Consider the following 14,330-nt stretch of genomic DNA (forward strand, 5'->3'; position numbering starts at 1 on the left):
ACACTGTAAATGTCCAACCTAATTTAGAGTCCCAAGCCTTCTCACGTTAAGATTTCATTTATCAATTTACACAACTCATATTAAAAATTACAAAAATATCTAATATCTGTATAAGTGGTCATGTGAAATGGTATATAAGATTAAAGTTATTCTTGATAAAGCTTAATTGCAGTTGTTTATTGCATAAATAGCAAGAATTCAGATTTGATAAATCATTCTTTTTTTAAATTAATTAATTAATTTATTTTTGGCTACATTGGGTCTTCATTGCTGCGTGCAGGCTTTCTCTAGTTGAGGTGAGCAGGGGCTATTCTTCGTTCTGGTGCACGGGCTTCTCATTGCGGTGGCTTCTCTTGTTGCGGAGCGCAGGCTCTAGGTACACGGGCTTCAGTAGTTGTGGCATGTGTGCTCAGTAATTGTGGCTCACAGCTCTAGAGCACAGGCTCAGTAGTTCTGGCACACAGGCTTAGTTGCTCCGCGGCATGTGGGATCTTCCCGGACCAGGGCTTGAACCTGTGTCCCCTGCATTGGCAGGCGGATTCTTAACCACTGTGCCACCAGGGAAGTCCTGATAAATCATTCTTGAAAAGCAACTCATTGCTTTTCAAGGTTGTGGTTCTTATTTTATTAATTTTATTGCATGACAGTGAAATACATTAATTCTCCCTCTCAAATTAAGATTTCACAGAGACATATATCAAGAAAAACTGTAAAAGTTTTGAAAATGAGCAAAAATGAGTAATGGTTTATTGTCCAGAACACTCAGATCATTTTAGCCTTTCATGGCATTCAATCTGTTTTTCTTGGACATGTGATTTTAAATATTTGTGTATAAGATCCTCCAATTTCATAGCTCCTATTTAGTGTCATGATCTAGGAAGATTAAAAAAAAAGGTTGACAATTTTAGTTATTTATTATGTTTTAAATTTAAAATGTGAAAGGCCCTACTCTAAGGTGGTAGGATTTACCAAGACTACCATCCTGAAGTTTTCTGCACTTAGCCAGTTGCAATGTTCCTTGCTATTATATGTTTTGTTTGTATATAGGAAGTTTAAGAACACAATTCACTTGCTACCAAATTCAATGAGACAAGGTTATACTGGGCACACTTTTCTTTGAATATTGCTGGATGTTATCAAAGACAGAAAAGAGTAAAAGTAAAAATTATATTCACAAGATACATTTTTGTTTCAAATATATATTTATCACAGGTGGTATTTATTTATTTATTTATTTTGCGGTACGTGGGCCTCTCACTGCTGTGGCCTCTCCCGTTGCGGAGCACAGGCTCCAGACGCGCCCCAGTGTTTTCATTACAGTTGCATTAGTGTTTGTTAGATGATTGGCATTCTGATCATTTGGCTAAAATTCAAATGAGGTAACAGTCCTATTTTTTGATTTCTGTGGAGTAACTGAATCTTCAGGGAAATGGATTATGACAAAGTACAAATTCATTTCTGTTCTTTCAAAATAACAAGCTTCAATTAAATGTTAACACCCCAGGTGTTTTACATCTCTTCAACATTATCACTTCAGCTATTGAGACAGAGGGATGTCAAAAATCCAGATGCTGCTTACATTTCCTCTGGAATTCAATGAAGAAAATTAAGAAAACTATCTGCATGTGAATTACTTTCAACAGTGGACTGCATCCTGACACTGATTAATTGCTAAGCAAAAACCATATTCACTGGAATGGCAGTTACATGCAAATATCAGAGGCCAACTGAAGAAGGCCTGGAATGACATACTACTTACAAGAAATTTAATTTTCAAGAATTAACTGCAGCATACTGAGATAGTAAGGCTTGGAGAAAAATAAACCAATATAGCTTAGAGGTATAATTTTATTTTCTTCTTTTCAAATTGTTTCTCACTTCATATGTCCATGAAAATGATGTACATCTTTTTTTCCCCCCAATACAAGGCATTTTTATTGATCCACAGGACTTTTCTGAAACAGGAATAGCTAAGATCTATTATTTTCTCTTGGATTATGAAATCAAGAGTAAACAGGTGTACTAAAGAGACAAATGAGAGATTATGGAATTTAAAATATAATGGGTCCCTGTAATTATAATTTCTTTTGAGGAATGTGAGGCTGACACACCAGTCTAGTGCTAATATAACACCAGCACATGATCAAATGCTAGAACTTTCAAAAAGAGAAATTTCTGAGGGGGATCCGAATAAACCACTCCAAAGTATGCTTATATTCTGAGCTGAAGGCAACTGAGAAATAACCGACGTAGTAAGAACCCTCTTCCTTCCCCTTTCTGCTTAAGAGTAGGGCATACATTTCTCTTTGTGAATGTGACATAAATTTCCGTTTGTAAAGGTGTTGCCCTTCCCATACCCAGAAAACTACAGATGACACTGAGATAAGTTTGCTTAACAAACCTTACTAAAAAAATCTTACCATATATTTACTCATCTTATCACAATTTCTATTCCTTTGTTAAAATGGTATATAAAACCTCTAGTCTAACCACTTCTTTGGGTTTTTCATTTCTTTTCTGTGAATCCCCTGTACACATAAAAATTTAAACATTACGTACAATTTGTATGTTTTTTTTTTTTCCTGCTAATCTGTCTTTTGTCAATGTAATTCATTTACCCCTTCAAAGAACCTAATGGGGTTAGAGGAAAAGTTTTTCCATTCCTAAATTCCATGCAACTCAACGTGTATTACACAATTATTTTCTATTAAATTCTTTTTAAGCTCTAGGAGTACGTAAAAGGAAAATTCTGCAACTGTATGGTCCATTTTGAGAATAATGTAACCACCAAGGGTAGTGTGGCGTGACTGAAACAGAGTATATACAACATCAGGACTAATTATGGCAAATTCATGAGTTGGATCATGGCAGACCTTAGGCTATAGAGTTTTGTCTTAAGCAGATTTCCAGAGGTTCGCAGCCTGGAGCTTAACCACTCATTTGCTCAACAAGTATTTACTTATTTATTTATTATATAATCTGTATATTTATTATTTATTATACTTATTTATTATATAATCTGTATTTACTGACCACATATTATGTGTCTATCTCTCTTTTAGGTGCTAATAATAGGATGAAACATCACAGACAAATTCTCTGCCCTTAAGGAGCTCACAGTATATCAGGAGAACTAATAAACATTTATAGAAAGTTGATAGTATTGTTTATAACAGAGAGTGTTTAGGGAATATAAAAGAGCTTGACATTTTTGTTGATATCCTGGAAATAAAGATACCAAGGATATAATTGAAACTAACACAACATTGTAAATCAACTATACTTAAATATACATAAAAAAAAAACAAGGAAAACGTCCAGTAATTTACAACATATTTATTATTTGTCTTTTCATCTATATCCAAGACTTATTAGTGCATGTTATTAATACATAGTGGTATGAAGTTATTGTACCAGACCCTAGAGGAAAATGTGCATCAACCCTGGCACAATTGATTGAATCATAGGAATGCCAGCCTCATTACAAACCTAATCTGCAACTCTGCTCAAGTGGTAAAGAAGGAAAGTTGTAAAACAATATCTGTAGTTTGCAGGAATGTTTTCTCCTTCATGATCATAAGCCTCCTGGTCCATGTATCACTGGGATGATGGTCCTGATGGGGCTCAGGACACACTACCCAAAATATGGTATATTGGCATATGATTTTTTTTAACATCTTTATTGGGGTATAATTGCTTTACAATGGTGTGTTAGTTTCTGCTTTATAACAAAGTGAATCAGTTATACATATACATATGTTCCCATATCTCTTCCCTCTTGCATCTCCCTCCTTCCCACCCTCCCTATCCCACCCCTCCAGGCGGTCACAAAGCACCGAGCCGATATCCCTGTGCCATGCGGCTGCTTTCCACTAGCTATCTACCTTACGTTTGTTAGTGTGTATATGTCCATGGCTCTCTCTCGCCCTGTCACAGCTCACCCTTCCCCCTCCCCCTATCCCCAAGTCCATTCTCCAGTAGGTCTGTGTCTTTATTCCTGTCTTACCCCTAGGTTCTTCATGACTTTTTTTTTTCTTTAATTCCATATATATGTGTTAGCATACGGTATTTGTCTTTTTCTTTCTGACTTACTTCACTCTGTATGACAGACTCTAGGTCTATCCACCTCATTACAAATAGCTCAATTTCGTTTCTTTTTACGGCTGAGTAATATTCCATTGTATATACGTGCCACATCTTCTTTATCCATTCATCCGATGATGGACACTTAGGTTGTTTCCATCTCCAGGCTATTGTAAATAGAGCTGCAATGAACATTGTGGTACATGACTCTTTTTGAATTATGGTTTTCTCAGGGTATATCCCCAGTAGTGAGACTGCTGGGTCATATGGTAGTTCTATTTGTAGTTTTTTAAGGAACCTCCATACTGTTCTCCATAGTGGCTGTACCAATTCACATTCCCACCAGCAGTGCAAGAGTGTTCCCATTTCTCCACACCCTCTCCAGCATTTATTGTTTCTAGATTTTTTGATGATGGCCATTCTGACTGGTGTGAGATGATATCTCATTGTAGTTTTGATTTGCATTTCTCTAATGATTAATGATGTTGAGCATTCTTTCATGTGTTTGTTGGCAGTCTGTATAACTTCTTTGGCGAAATGTCTATTTAGGTCTTCTGCCCATTTTTGGATTGGGTTGTTTGTTTTTTTGTTATTGAGCTGCATGAGCTGCTTGTAAATTTTGGAGATTAATCCTTTGTCAGTTGCTTCATTTGCAAATATTTTCTCCCATTCTGAGGGTTGTCTTTTGGTCTTGTTTATGGTTTCCTTTGCTGTGCAAAAGCTTTGAAGTTTCATTAGGTCCCATTTGTTTATTTTTGTTTTTATTTCCATTACTCTAGGAGGTGGGTCAGAAAGGATCTTGCTGTGATTTATGGCATAGAGTGTTCTACCTATGTTTTCCTCTAAGAGTTTGATAGTTTCTGGCCTTACATTTAGGTCTTTAATCCATTTTGAGCTTATTTTTGTGTATGGTGTTAGGGAGTGATCTAATCTCATACTTTTATATGTATCTGTCCAGTTTTCCAGGCACCACTTATTGAAGAGGCTGTCCTTTCTCCACTGTACATTCCTGCCACCTTTATCAAAGATAAGGTGTCCATATGTGCGTGGGTTTATCTCTGGGCTTTCTGTCCTGTTCCATTGATCTATCTTTCTGTTTTTGTGCCAGTACCATACTGTCTTGATTACTGTAGCTTTGTAGTATAGTCTGAAGTCAGGGAGCCTGATTCCTCCAGCTCCGTTTTTCTTTCTCAAGATTGCTTTGGCTATTCGGGGTCTTTTGTGTTTCCGTACAAATTGTGAAATTTTTTGTTCTAGATCTGTGAAAAATGCCAGTGGTCGTTTGATAGGGATTGCATTGAATCTATAGAGTGCTTTGGGTAGTAGAGTCATTTTCACAATGTTGATTCTTCCAATCCAAGAACGTGGTATATCTCTCCACCTATTTGTATCATCTTTAATTTCTTTCATCAGTGTCTTATAATTTTCTGCATAGAGGTCTTTTGTCTCCTTAGGTAGGTTTATTCCTAGATATTTTATTCTTTTTGTTACAGTGGTAAATGGGAGTGTTTTCTTGATTTCACTTTCAGATTTTTCATCATTAGTATATAGGAATGCCAGAGATTTCTGTGCATTAATTTTGTATCCTGCTACTTTACCAAATTCATTGATTAGCTCTAGTAGTTTTCTGGTAGCATCTTTAGGATTCTCTATGTATAGTATCATGTCATCTGCAAACAGTGACAGCTTTACTTCTTCTTTTCCGATTTGGATTCCTTTTATTTCCTTTTCTCTGATTGCTGTGGCTAAACCTTCCAAAACTATGTTGAATAAGAGTGGTGAGAGTGGGCAACCTTGTCTTGTTCCTGATCTTAGTGGAAATGCTTTCAGTTTTTCACCATTGAGGATGATGTTGGCTGTGGACTTGTCATATATGGCCTTTATTATGTTGAGGAAAGTTCCCTCTATGCCTACTTTCTGCAGGGTTTTTATCATAAAGGGGTGTTGAATTTTGTCAAAAGCTTTCTCTGCATCTGAGATGATCATATGGTTTTTCTCCTTCAGTTTGTTAATATGGTTTTTCACATTGATAGATTTGTGTATATTGAAGAATCCTTGCATTCCTGGAATAAGCACCACTTGATCATGGTGTATGATCCTTTTAATGTGCTGTTGGATTCTGTTTGCTAGTATTTTGTTGAGGATGTTTGCATCTATGTTCATCAGTGATACTGGCCTGTAGTTTTCTTTCTTTGTGACATCCTTGTCTGGTTTTGGTATCAAGATGATGGTGGCCTCGTAGAAGGAATTTGGGAGTGTTCCTCCCTCTGCTATATTTTGGAAGAGTTTGAGAAGGATAGGTGTTAGCTCTCTTCTAAATGTTTGATAGAATTCGCCTGTGAAGCCATCTGGTCCTGGGCTTTTGTTTGTTGGAAGAATTTTAATCACAGTTTCAATTTCAGTGCTTGTGATTGGTCTGTTCATATTTTCTATTTCTTCCTGATTCAGTCTTGGCAGGTTGTGCATTCTAAGAATTTGTCCATTTCTTCCAGATTGTCCATTTTATTGGCATAGAGTTGCTTGTAGTAATCTCTCATGATCTTTTTTATTTCTGCAGTGTCAGTTGTTACTTCTCCTTTTTCATTTCTAATTCTATTGATTTTATCTTGGCATATTGAATATTTTAAGCTAAAGGCATTTGAGCAAAAAGCAGAAGGAAGAAAGTTCTCTCTGACCTTCCCCTTGCCCTTCTCCCCTGAAATAGGTCATAAAGCCCTCATGTGAGTTATACCCTATCTATGTTACTGAACCAAACATGGGTCCACTCGCCCACATGCAGTAAAGCCAATCTACTGACACCTGGTTGTGGTGAAGGAAAGTGCAGCATTTATTGTAAGGCGCCATAGAAAGAGTCTGGGACAGCTAGTGCTCAGGAAGCATGAATTCCCTAATGGGTTTCAGCAAAGCATTTTTAAAGACAAGGTGAGGGAGGGGCATCCAAGGGTATGTGATCAGCTCATGCATGCGCAGTTCTCTGATTGGTTGCACAGGGATTAACATTATCAATCCTTAAGGTCTGGGGGCTATGTGCTCATGGTCATCAAGTAGTTAATTTCTTCCTTTCAGTGGGGGTTTTAGCATCTGTAAAACAACTCAGGAAATGTGCATCAGATACTATTATCTAGGTACTTTAGAGAGGAATGAAAGCAGAACATATGGGGGAGGGGTCTGTCCTGGAAAGACCCCATAGTGTCCTGCTCAGTTACATCTATACCCAGAGGAAAGGAACATCCTTATTTCTGAAGACAAAGAGACACCAAGAAGAATTCCAGGAAACAGGCCTTGCTAAGTTTCCCCCAATTTACTACATTTACCTCGTACTCTTTGACTTATCATATTTCTCCAGGATTATCCATTCTTTAACAGACCTAACATAAAAATACTCAGGTCTGTTTCTTCAGGTCTTCATTTCCTTATGAAGACTCCAGGGTCACATAAAACTTGTGTTAAATAAAGCTGTGTGCTTCTGGTAATCTGCCTTTGTCAGTTTACTTTTCAGATCCAGCCAAGAATCCTAAGAGGGTCCAGGAGAACTTTTTCCTCTCCTACAGTCCAACTGCTCCTAGAATAGTCAGGATTGTGTATGCTTTCCAGAAAGCCCAAGAATTGACATTTTCTCCAGCTGGAATAGCTCTTCCAATAAACCAAAAAATTAAAGTATTTTCTATAAAGTATTTATAGTTCTCCTGTTTCAAATCTTACGTTAAGTTCTTTGGGGTACTTTTACTTTTTAACCACAGGTGGTCCTTGACAAATATATTTTATTTTCAAAAATTCAAACTCTTATAAAAGATGTGCTGTTCTTCCTAAATCATACTTAACATGCTGAATTGAATCTTTCAGTAAAGAAAGAACAGAAAATGCTGGTTATGGTGATTTGTCTAATATAAATAAATGTTTTACATAATATCTTATTTTACAAATAAGTGATACGTGGGAAAATAAGCAAATCAAGATCCTATCAGGAACTTCAGGATGTGTCTATATCCTGAATAATACAGTAATTGCAACTCCCATGGTTGAAAAGATGCTTTTCTTTGCTATTAGTAGCATCAGCTGCCAGCTCCCCAACCAGAACAACAAAGTAAACTGTTGACTGAGGAAAGTTCAGTTTATTATAATAACTTATTACAGTAAGGGAGAGCATCACCCTAAGAGAGACGTAGTTTATTAAAGGCGGAAGGTGGGCAAGAGGTATTTCTAGGGCTTAAGGCGTTAGTGATTGAAATCAGGTGTTTAATGCCTGAATCTGATTGGGTTTGGGCACAGTTTTGGATATAATGGTTTAAGATCTGTGACCAAAGACAAGTGAGGGTCTTAGAAAAGCGTTCCTCAGTTTTTGGTTTTCAGCTGAATGATCTCTTTGCCCATTTGAGTAACCTCTTGTCTTGAGAAGAGGGCTGTCTACCTGCATAAACAAACAGTTGTCCCAGAAAGAGGCTGGTTGAGCTTATGTTTTTCAGATAATTAGGTGTGAGGGCAGTACCTGAAACAATTAATGAAGTGATTTACTGATTTACTCCTTTACCTTCTTAGGAAAAAATTTTCCAGAGTAAATAATAAAGTCATGTAGATGGAGGCAGCCTTCCACTTTTAGTCCTTTAAGCTCTGGGCCTGCAGGTCTTCTTTGTCCTTACTAGACTCACAAAAGTAACATGAAAAGCGGCTCCTAAAGAGAGTAAGGTTTGCGTCCCATGATCCAGTAAGAACAACAGACACTCCTAAAGTAATTGCCAACTGTGATCAACATGACCAGCCCTGGGCAAAATTGTAAAGAAAGCAAAGTTCTACCACTTTTTTCAGTAACTTTGTAATTTTATTTCTCCTCACCCTCTTAGATTCCCACAATTTTTCAGTTATGCCATTTTCTTCGTCCACCAAATTCTTAGATAACACTTCCCCAAGATCTTCCTATAAGAACCTGAATAGAAGCCAGTAAACTTCCTTTTTAGTTAGAAGAACTCCTTGCTTTCAGTATTTTTACTTGGTAGTTGCTGTACTACTTTAATAAATACTTCAGAAAAATATGAACATACATAACTACTTGCCACAATTTGTTCTATTAAACAGAAAATATAACATGCAGAATTCATGTCTTTGGGGAGGATGAATTACTTAGTAATGCATAGTATCCTCTCTAGAAATATTTATTAACTGCATAATAGATTAAATACTAAATTTCTTCAATATTTTTAAGTTTTGATTTGATCCCTTCAGTTTTAGTTGGCTTCAATAACATTTTGAATTTGTGTTTTAAGACCAGAGTAGGTTGGATTATATGATCATAGCTCATCAGTCACCTTTTGGTTGTTCTTTAGAGTAATGTAGTGAGAAAGCACTGGATTGAAAGTGGGGAGATCTTGGTTTTAGTCTTGATTCTGCCACTAAGTGACTGTGGAAATCCATATATCGCTTAATTATCCTAAATTCCAGTTTATTCATTAATTGAAGAATTGGACTAACTGATCTTTAAAACTAATAGTGGCTCCATCTTCTCTGATGGTTGATTCTAAGTTGTGTAGCATCTGAGCTGCTGAGATGGGAACAGTCTTTGTTTTCTAACATGCATTTGTTAGTGATTTGTGCCAAATCTGAAGTGTCATTTATCATACATAGCTGGTTTATCCTAGTTACTTCTGTACATCTGTTTAAAGCGTCTACAATGAACATTTCATAGCAATTCAGGGAGGGTTAGAACATTCTGGAAAAAACAAGAAGCCTCATTTGCCAAAAGCACATTGATGAACTTATTGAAATAATGAAGATTATTTGGGAGAAGGGGAGGTGCTGATATAATGAACTGTTCAGATTAGCTACTCTGAATGAACTGTTCAGATTAGCTACTCTGGCTTTTAGGTCCATCTCAGTGAAGATAAACTAGTGTAGAAATATGCTTGTCTTCTAAAGCAGAGATAGCTGGGGATCAGGAGCGAAGACTTGATTAACTCCAAATATTACTGACTCTCAGGTCTAGCTCAGTGAGAATGATGTGGCATTGGTGTAAAATGTTAAGGTAACCAGCAATTAAATGGAAAGAGATACCTACCTTCTATATCACTATAAATGGTAATAGTAAACATAATAAAACAAAAAATTCAAAACAGAGGCGAAATTAAGCTTTAGATCTTTATTCTACCACAGCCAGATTTCAGACCAGGAACAGGAAAAAAGGGAGTACTTCATCACTACCCACTGTTTTGCACTTCCAGGTTATATTTTGTTTTCTTTTTTTTAAAAACATATTTTATCAGTCTTTGCTCTATGTTAGGAGCAAAAGGGATGAATAGAATCAAACTCCATAGCTAAGGAATTAGAACTCACTAGGTCATATAGGCCTAAAAACTACACATATAGTGTATGATAGACTGATTTTAAAAAAGTGAGTTTCATGCCCTGAGTATCTAAATCAAGATCTAGCGCTCTCTGCTTGTAGATCCTTCACAGCTGCTGCCTGGAACATGACAAGGTGAGAGAGGATGGGCAAGGATAGAGATAATGGTTGCTCCTACAGTGGTCCACACAACTGAGTATTCCATTGCTGGCCTTTGAGCCCTCTGTGCTCCCGGTAACCACCAACACCTCCATGTGTGCCCATTCTTGATGACGATTCTGCCTTTTTGCAGCAAGAATCTCCTTCAGGCATTCTCAGTAGTCATTTCCTTCCTCAATTCTCCTTCAACTATTTTGGACTTCTAAGGAATCTCACAGTCTGTGGGCCAATAAGCGTCCTTCTTCTGTTTTTTTTTTTTTTTTCCTGTTTGTTTGTTTTGCTGTGATTTTGGATTTATTGCCACTCTTTTGAAACATTTGGAGAGACCAGGAACATAAGGGAGATACGCTACAACATGTGTTCAATCCATCATTTGGCAACCATGGTAATCAGATAGGTAGAAATAAAGTAAAAGTGGAAATGATGTTAAAAGCAAGTTGAAGAGCAAATAAGCATACAGAGAAATTCCTTGTAGTAATAAACAGAAATCATGTGTCAAGATAAGAGGCTTAGAGCACAGGAATGAGGGGAAGAGTGGTGCCGTGGAGCACCTGGGTCTACGTATATGTAATGGGTATGGCAGGCTACCATGCTTGTAATACCCCAAATCACAGCTTCACTCACACAAAAGGATAAACATTTAAATCAAACTACCTCAAGATAAAATAATCTCATAAATTATTTCATAAATAATGTCAACTGTAAACCCCAACAGGCCCTCTTGCTCTCTGATTATCTATGGTTGAACTTGACATCCTAGACATTCTCTACAGTCGTGGCGTGCCCAAGCATTTTATCTTCTCTCATGTTACCCCCTCTCCTTTAAGTTGTTTTGACTTTAAACTTGTATCTGAGTAAGTTTTAAAACAAGGAATTAGGGAGGGTTATTTTGTAGGGAAAGGGCTGAGTATTTTCCACAATCCTGGACAAGTCAGTGCTGGGCTGTCTGTCTTATTTTTATCTCAGTTCAGATTATCTTGAAGGTAAAAAATATTTGTTGCTTTGGACAAAAAGAACCCATATAGATTATTGGAAGTTTAAAAAAAATCTATCCTGCTTGGTAAAATAAATAAAATAACTAATTAATAATTGTATTTATTACAATGCCAGTATTATATCTACATCTATTTCTGCATCTGTATTATAGCTAATCTTATTTGGTTTCCATATACAGACCTACCTCATATGATTGTTCAATTATCAATTCTTTTTTTTTGTCAGAACCATTCTGGAAAATTTATACGATTTGGCGATAAGGTCCTTTCACTTTCAGAATAACACACTTTTCACCCCGCCTCCTCCAAATATACCACATAGATATTCTGAAGGAAGTAACATTTTGGCTCTCAGTCAAGAAACAATTGCACTGATACCTGTTTTCTGCAAGTTAACCACTATTCTTACAGAGTTGAAAAGTATGTTAATCAATAGTTAAAAGGTAATTTAATAAAGATAACCACCCCTAGACAATTAGATAATCTTCAGTCAGGTTAGATGCCATAATCAGTGCTCAACATGACATTGAAGGGAATGATCTCTTTTGCTTATGTCAGTGTCTTAGATAACATATTTTTTACCCATCCCAAAAGTAGAGAATAAAAGTCTATGTTTTAAAAGTGTTTATGTTTGTGTGGGCATAGAGGTTGGGGCAGATGACGGCAAGACAGTATTAGGATTATTAAACCCCAAAGGCAGAATTAATATTCAAGTTTTGATACCCAAAGTAGTATTTTTTTAATAAATTTATTTATTTTATTTTATTTATTTATTTTTGGCTGTGTTGGGTCTTAGTTGCTGCACGCGGGCTTTCTCTAGTTGCAGTGAGTGGGGGGCTAGCTCTTCGTTGTGGCGCACGGGCTCCTCATTGCGGCGGCTTCTTTTTTTTTTTTTTTTAGCGGTACGCGGGCCTCTCACTGTTGTGGCCTCTCCCATTGCGGAGCACAGGCTCTGGACGCGCAGACTCAGCGGCCATGGCTCACGGGCCCAGCCGCTCCGCGGCATGTGGGATCCTCCCGGACCGGGGCACGAACCCGTGTCCCCTGCATCGGCAGGCGGACTCTCAACCACTGTGCCACCAGGGAAGCCCGCGGCGGCTTCTCTTGTTGCAGAGCACAGGCTCTAGGCACACGGGCTTCAGTAGTTGTGGCACGCAGCTTAGTAGTTGTGGCTCACGGGCTCTAGAGCGCAGGCTCAGTAGTTGTGGTGCACGGGCTTAGTTGCTCTGCAGTATGTGGGGTCTTCCTGGACCAGGGCCCGAACCCATGTCCCCTGCATTGGCAGGCAGATTCTTAACCGCTGTGCTAGCAGGGAAGCCCCCAAAGTTGTATTTTTGAGAATTGAGCAAGACAAAAAAGTTTAGAAACAAGGTTGTTTTGAGAGAGATATTCCTTTATGTATTCATTTAACACAGCAAAGAAAGGTCTGGAGAACACTGTTGTTGCATTTCACCTAAGGAACATCCCAAGATGGAGTAATATCCACCACCTCCTACAGCCCTGGTGGATTAAGGAGATGACAGGGGACAGCGTGGAGGAGGCAGGCAATCAGGTATATGTAGTGGGGGATGAATTATTTTCATTTAAGGGAATGCCGAGACCTCAGGAGCTTCTGCCCAGTTTCTTATCAGGTGTCCTGGCAGAGTCAGCATGGTAGACATCCCTAACATCCCTACAGACAGCCATATAGGAAAAGCTTGGTCATACAATATACTCAGTCAGAGAAAGGGTCTGGATTCTTTTCAGTCAGTGCTGCTTTACAGTTTTTGTGGACAGTGGTGGGATCCAGAAGTTCTCACACACCACTGCAGGGCATCAGTCAGGTACGGGCAAAAAAATTCCTGTAACTGTACCTGGTCCTAGGGCTAGGTGGAACTCACACTCATACCGCAGTAGGCTCACCTCATACACATTGAGGGCCAAGATGTGCTTGGTTTAAAGGAGTGCTGCCCGCACCCTGACTAAGCTGAGAAAGGACTGTTTCCTCATCACAGATTTTAGCAGAAGTTATCAGCAGGTGGCTTTGAGGTGGGAGGCGAAGACCACTTACACACAGCAGTCGATACCTCATATGAAAGTCCAGGTCAGCTATGCTGCGGGGAAATCCAGGGATGGAGGAGGGCCCCAAGGAGGGGTGGGGATGAAGGTAAAGAGAAACTTACGGGGATTGGAGACATGTGTCTTTGTTTTTAAAGCTCAAGCCTCCATACATTCAGATACCATCTAGGAGAGAAGAAGACTGGAATAAAATTCTGAAATCTTATCCAACGGTGTCTATACAGTTACCTAAAAAGACTTTAAATGTAAATCAGACTAATTTTACTGAATTAGAAGTGTTTTTTTTTTTCTTTCCTTCCCTAGCTCAGATGGGTCAGAACGTGATAAAAATCAGATTGCTATGGCAATTAATCTATATTTCTTTTTTTCATTAATTTTCATTGGAGTATAGTTGACTTACAATGTTGTTAGTTTCTGCTGTACAGCAAAGAGAATCAGTTATACATATACTGGGTTGGATCCCTAGGTCACTAGTAGGGCTTAGGGAGATAAAGCTGCTTCCCTTAGGGTGGAGCACATCCCAGGGAGACTTCACCCAAACCATTCATAGGTACCACCTCTGCTGAGCAGAGGAGACAAAATAAGCACATCAGTGGTGCCAGAATTAAAGAAGGGGTGCAGAGACCATCAGAAATATAAAGCAACTCAGAAACAAGGGAAAAGAGGGAGAATGAGAGAAGAAATGTAAACCCTGGGAAAGAACT

Source organism: Delphinus delphis, chromosome 7, assembly GCF_949987515.2.
Source record: "Delphinus delphis chromosome 7, mDelDel1.2, whole genome shotgun sequence".
Classification (NCBI taxonomy): Eukaryota; Metazoa; Chordata; class Mammalia; order Artiodactyla; family Delphinidae; genus Delphinus; species Delphinus delphis.